Here is a 7,026-nt window from a genome sequence, read left to right as displayed (position 1 = left end):
AGCCTAATAGAAGCAGCAGGATTATTTTGTAGCTTGAGTGCGTGTGCCAGGCATGACAGTTTCCTTCTGTTCGTCTGTCCTGTAGTGTTGTTTCTGCAATGTCTGTTCTGTTCTTCTCAGGTCTTGATATCCTCCTAGCTTTTTACACTGGACTGACTAGACATGCGACTTGATAGCAGTGCTGAAGGGCCTCAATGCTTGTTTTGTCATCATGACTCTGATCCAAGCACTTCTTGTCTTGCAGTCACTGCTTGAAGTACAGATCTGTTTCAGGACTTTTGCATCGTATTCAGTTTGAGATCACATCTGTTTCCATCCTCACTCTTGAAGAAGTCATCTGGGCCGCATCAGGAGCTCTTGCTTGGGAATTGATTTCCTAAGTGTCTTCCTATGGAGTTTACACTCCTGTCCTGGTTTCAGTTAGCACAGAATTAATTTTCTTCCTAGTAGCTGGTGGAATGCTGTGTTTTGGCTTAGAATGAGAAGAGTGCTGATAACACCCCGATGCTTTAATTGTTGCAGAGCAGTGCTTATACTAAGCCAAGGACATCTCAGCCTTTGCTCTGTCCTGCCAACGGGCAGGCTGGGGGGTGCAGTAAGAGCTGGGAGGGGACAGACCCAGGACAGGTGACCCAAACTAGCCAAAGGGGTATTCCATACCATCTGACGTCATGCTAAACAATATATAGGGGTGGCTAGCCGGGGGGAGGGGGCCGGACTGCTCGGGGTTAGGCTGGGCATCGGTCAGCGGGTGGTGAGCAATTGCATTGTGCATCACTTGTTTGTACATACTATTATTACTTTCGTATTATCACCATTGTATCATCATTATTATTATTGTTATTATTATTTTTGTTATTTTTTTTTCCTGTCTTATTAAACTGTCTTTATCTCAACTCACGGGCTTCACTTTCCATTTCTCTCCCCCGTCCCAGAGAGGGAGGGGGGAGGGTGAGCGAACGGCTGCGTGGTGTTTAGCTGCCGGTCGGGTTAAACCACGACAGTCTTTTTGGCGCCCAACGTGGGGCCCGAAAGGTTGAGATAACGGCAGATCTGATCAGAGTGTGTTAAACTAAAATTGGTGTAAGGATTAGACCTGCTTAATAGTCACTTGTCATGATGCTGATTGCTTTAATCACAACTCTGCTGCGCCTGTTTTCCAAATTGAGTATTATAGTACATTATTTTCCGTATTTGCTCTCTGTAGTGTTGTTTCTCCTCTCCGGGCCCTGGTTTCAGACCATTATGGTACTAAGTGTTATAGCAATGGCTTATGAGACGATAAGATATCTGGTCATGACTCTAACTTGGTATTTATACTCAGTAACATCGTGGACTCTGTACTTTGGAAACAGCATCTTGGGAACTATTAGCAATTATACCTATTGTTTTTCTCCATTAGAGAGTCAATCTGTGGAGGGGAAAGGGGAGGATATTTTTCCTTACTTGCTTACTCTCCCTTTCTCCTTCACCACCCCTGTATCCTCCTGGGTCACTCTGCCTTCCTCCTTCACCACCCTCTTATCCCCTGAGCTTGTCACAATAGCTCTCCAAGATATTGAATATTTCTGGAATACTCAGAATACCATAGTCTTGTTGTTCTGCCTCATGAATGCACTTCAGATTCTGCTTAAAGTTAAACAACTACTTATGAAGCTCATCCGGAGATCTGCCCGGAGGCAGTATAGTTGTGGGTGGCAGGGAGTATGGGTGGATATGGGCAGGCATCTAGAGCAGTTGGCACCCCCAGTGTGTTGGAAATTCACCCCTGAACAATGGCAAAATCCTCAAAAACTGGCAGAATGCTTGAAAAAAAGGTGTAATGATTCTGGCAGTTCCAAAGTAACACAAATCATTGTAACGTGCTGGGGCCTGGCTCATGCCTATCGAGCTGCCATTGATACTGCTGTCAACTTAGTGACAGACCCTGCGGCCACTCCAAACCCTGTGACAGATCCAACAGCCACTGTGACCCCTACGGTGGATTCTGCAGCCGCTCCAGTCCCAGCTCCTGCAGCCGCTCCAGTCCCAGCTCCTGCAGCCGCTCCAGTCCCAGCTCCTGCAGCCGCTCCAGTCCCAGCTCCTGAAGCCGCTCCAGTCCCAGCTCCTGAAGCCGCTCCAGTCCCAGCTCCTGCAACTGCTCCAGTCCCAGTTCCTGCAGTCGCTCCAGTTCCAGCTCCGGCCGCTACTCCAGTCCCAGTTCCTGCAACTGCTCCAGTCCCAGCTCCTGAAGCCGCTCCAGCTCCAGCTCCTGAAGCCGCTCCAGCTCCAGCTCCTACTGCTGCTCCAGTCCCAGCTCCTGCAACTGCTCCAGCTCCAGCTCCAGCTCCAGCTCCTGTAGCCGCTACAGCTCCGGTTCCTGCAACTGCTCCAGCTCCTGTAGCCGCTCCAGCTCCTGTGGCCGTGTCAGAGAAACGAGCTGTAGCAGTGCAAGTTGACCCTGCAGAGGGCATTCCAACCCCTGTGGCAGACCCTGTAACAAAGTCAGAGAAACGAGCAGTAGCAGTGCAAGCTGCCCCTGTAGAGAAGGTGAAAATATGGTATAGAAATTCAAGTCGTTTAGAACGCAGAGAGTCTTCTGCCAATCCAGGTAAGGCTTCTGCCAAAACTAAGTATAGAGATGACGAAGATGATGACGACGCTGGGCCGTCAAGGATTCAGGAGGAGGAAGATGAGGATGCCGAAAGAGCAACAGTAACTACCCGAAGCCTAAACGAGCGCGAGCTACGAGATGTGCGAAAAGATTTTGGTCGCTGTATAGGTGAGCAGCTTGTCACCTGGCTGCTCCGGTGCTGGGACTCTGGAGCCAATTGTGTGGAATTAGACGGCAGGGAAGCCAAGCGGCTGGGATCCCTTGCTCGAGACGCCGGCATTGACAAAGCAATTGCAGATGGAGCACGACCCACCAGCCTCTGGAGGCGTCTCCTCTCAGCTGTGAGGGAAAGGTATCCCTTCAAGGAAGATATTTTATGTCTACCAGGCAAGTGGACCACTATGGAGAAGGGAATCCAGTACCTGAGGGAATTAGCCGTACGGGAAGTGATTTATGAGGATCCAGACCTCAGACAAACATCCACAGATCCAGATGAAGTCAAGTGTACACGACCCATGTGGCGGAAGTTTGTACGGAGTGCACCATCATCATATGCCAGCTCATTGGCAATAATGGCCTGGAAAGAGGATGAGGAACCCACAGTGGGTGAAGCGGCTAAACAACTCCGGCAGTACGAAGAAAGTCTCTCCTCTTCCTTACAGGCCTGCGTCTCAGCTGTGGAGAAACTTTCTGAAAAGGTTCACCAACTTGAAGAGAATCTATTGTCCTCCCCACCTGAACCAACCAGTGCCCACCGACCAAAGGAGAACACTTGGGAGAAACTTTCTGAAAAGGTTCACCAACTTGAAGAGAGATTATTCTCCTTCGCACCTGTACAAAGCAGTGTCTCAGCTGTCAGGGGTAGGCGTTCACCCACACAAGGAAGACGATATGGTGGGTACTCACCCCGTGCCACCCTGTGGTTTTACTTACGAGACCATGGAGAGGACATGAGAAAGTGGGATGGAAAATCTACCGCGACCCTAGAGGCACGGGTACGTGAGTTGCAAAAGAAAACAATCAGGAAATAGTCCATGCAGTAGCCCTTGGGCCAGTTCGAACAGGACCAGATGTAAAGAATGTGCTCTACACTGCAGCCGGGGAGAACGGCCCCACCTGGAGCCTCTGGCAGAAAGAACCTGGGGAAACTCGAGGTCGGCCTCTGGGGTTTTGGAGTCGGGGATACAGAGGATCTGAGGCCCGCTATACTCCAACTGAAAAGGAGATATTGGCAGCATATGAAGGAGTTCGATCTGCTTCGGAGGTGGTCGGTACTGAAGCGCAGCTCCTCCTAGCACCCCGATTACCGGTACTAGGCTGGATGTTCAAGGGAAGGGTCCCCTCTACGCATCATGCAACTGATGCTACATGGAGCAAGTGGGTTGCACTGATTACTCAGCGGGCTCGAATAGGAAACCCCAGTCGCCCAGGAATATTGGAAGTGATCATGGACTGGCCAGAAGGCAAATACTTTGGGATATCATCAGAGGAGGAGGTGGGTCGTGCTGAAGAAGCCCCACTGTACAACCAGTTGCCAGAGAATGAAAAGAAATATGCCCTGTTCACTGATGGGTCCTGTCGTATTGTGGGGAAGCATCGGAGATGGAAGGCTGCTGTATGGAGTCCTACGCGACGAGTTGCAGAAGCTGCTGAGGGAGAAGGTGAATCGAGTCAGTTTGCAGAAGTGAAAGCCATTCAGCTGGCTTTAGACATTGCTGAACGAGAAAAATGGCCAGTTCTCTATCTCTACACCGATTCATGGATGGTAGCAAATGCCCTGTGGGGATGGTTACAGCAATGGAAGCAAAACAACTGGCAGCGTAGGGGCAAACCTATCTGGGCTGCTGCATTGTGGCAAGATATTGCTGCTCGGGTAGAGAACCTGGCTGTGAAAGTACGCCACGTAGATGCTCATGTGCCCAAGAATCGGGCTACTGAAGAACATCAAAACAACCAGCAGGTGGATCAGGCTGCTAAGATTGAAGTAGCTCAGGTGGACCTGGATTGGCAGCATAAAGCTGAATTATTTATAGCCTGATGGGCCCATGACACCTCAGGCCATCAAGGTAGAGATGCAACATACAGATGGGCTCGTGATCGAGGGGTGGACTTGACCATGGACGCTATAGCACAGGTTATTCATGACTGTGAAACATGTGCTGCAATCAAGCAAGCCAAACGGTCAAAGCCTCTTTGGTATGGAGGACGATGGCTGAAATATAAATATGGAGAGGCCTGGCAGATTGATTACATCACACTCCCTCAAACTCGCAATGGCAAGCGCCACGTACTTACAATGGTGGAAGCAACCACCGGATGGCTGGAAACATATCCTGTGCCTCATGCTACCGCCCGGAACACCATCCTGGGCCTTGAAAAGCAAGTCCTATGGCGACATGGCACCCCAGAAAGAATAGAATCAGACAATGGGACTCACTTCCGAAACAACCTTATAGACACTTGGGCCAAAGAACATGGTATTGAATGGGTGTATCACATCCCCTATCATGCACCAGCCTCCGGGAAAGTTGAACGATACAATGGCCTGTTAAAGACTACCTTGAAAGCAATGGGCGCTGGGACGTTCAAAAACTGGGATACGCATTTGGCAAAGGCCACCTGGTTAGTCAATACTAGGGGATCTGCCAACTGAGCTGGACCTGCCCAATCAAACCTGTTACGTACTGTAGATGGGGATAAAGTTCCTGTAGTGCATGTAAAAAATATGCTGGGTAAAACAGTCTGGGCTACTCCTGCCTCAGGAAAAGGCAAACCTATTCGTGGAATTGTTTTCGCTCAGGGACCTGGATATACTTGGTGGGTGATGCAAAAGAACGGAGAGGTCCAGTGTGTACCTCAAGGAGATTTAATACTGGGTGAGAATAGCCCATGAACTGAATTGCACCATGTTAAATAGTATATTATACTGTATGTTATCACTACCATGATTACTATAGGTGACTAATTAGAATGTATGGAAAAGAGTGTAACCTGAGCATGACATAAATGGTATGGAATAAGGGGTGGATAGATGTCCTGGTTTCAGTTAGCACAGAATTAATTTTCTTCCTAGTAGCTGGTGGAATGCTGTGTTTTGGCTTAGAATGAGAAGAGTGCTGATAACACCCCGATGCTTTAATTGTTGCAGAGCAGTGCTTATACTAAGCCAAGGACATCTCAGCCTTTGCTCTGTCCTGCCAACGGGCAGGCTGGGGGGTGCAGTAAGAGCTGGGAGGGGACAGACCCAGGACAGGTGACCCAAACTAGCCAAAGGGGTATTCCATACCATCTGACGTCATGCTAAACAATATATAGGGGTGGCTAGCCGGGGGGAGGGGGCCGGACTGCTCGGGGTTAGGCTGGGCATCGGTCAGCGGGTGGTGAGCAATTGCATTGTGCATCACTTGTTTGTACATACTATTATTACTTTCGTATTATCACCATTGTATCATCATTATTATTATTGTTATTATTATTTTTGTTATTTTTTTTTTCTGTCTTATTAAACTGTCTTTATCTCAACTCACGGGCTTCACTTTCCATTTCTCTCCCCCGTCCCAGAGAGGGAGGGGGGAGGGTGAGCGAACGGCTGCGTGGTGTTTAGCTGCCGGTCGGGTTAAACCACGACAACTCCCCATCCTTCTGGTCTCTTGTCTTGAAGGCAGGCTTTTTAGGCCTCCATCATCCCAGTTCTGGCAGTTGCTTCCAGTCACATGTCATGACATTTGAATCTCTCCTTGGGTCTGCTACAGAGCACCTGTTCTGACTTGCTGTTGCCATAGGGCTTCCCTCTGGGGGTCACTTTTTCTTGCGCCTTGTGTTGTGTGTTTTGTTTGTAGTGTTTGTGGCGTGCCTGTGTGTATGTGTTTGGTCTGGAGCTGTCCTGCCTGGCAGTTAGTGATTAACGTGGTAGTCCATGGGTGTACTAATACATTGTCCGGACTGTTTTGGCAAAGACATCCGGTCTGACACTGGGCTACTGAAGGGCAGCTGGCACAATATATCTGTTTGCGAGTAACTGCTCGCTTACCTCTCTTCATTTAAAAAATTGTAAACTGTAATTGCAATCGAATTTGGGACCCAGTCATGTTTGACAACTGGGGGCTTGTCTGGGAGGACTTTGGTTCCTGAATTCTTATTTGATCTAGGAGAGGCGCCCCACCATGTGGTGGCTGCTGTTCGAGTCGGGTTGGGACTAATGGCATCTTGAACCTGAATAAAGGTAAGCAAAGGTTTTGATTTTTTTTCACCTCCCTTGCTGGTTGCAGCACTATATTTTGCCCGTAATTCTGCGTGTGAAGCTCCAAATGAAGACAACCCAGTCGTAGCGTTTAAAGCGTATACTGTTCTGTTGAGTGGGATTTGGTTGCCTGTGTGTGTAAGAGTGTGACTGAGACAGAATTTAGTTCCAAAGCGATTGTGGAGGTCTTCTA

Source organism: Aythya marila (genome assembly GCF_965140915.1).
Source record: "Aythya marila genome assembly, chromosome: 32".
In the NCBI taxonomy this organism is placed as follows: Eukaryota; Metazoa; Chordata; class Aves; order Anseriformes; family Anatidae; genus Aythya; species Aythya marila.
This window is presented reverse-complemented; position numbering follows the sequence as displayed.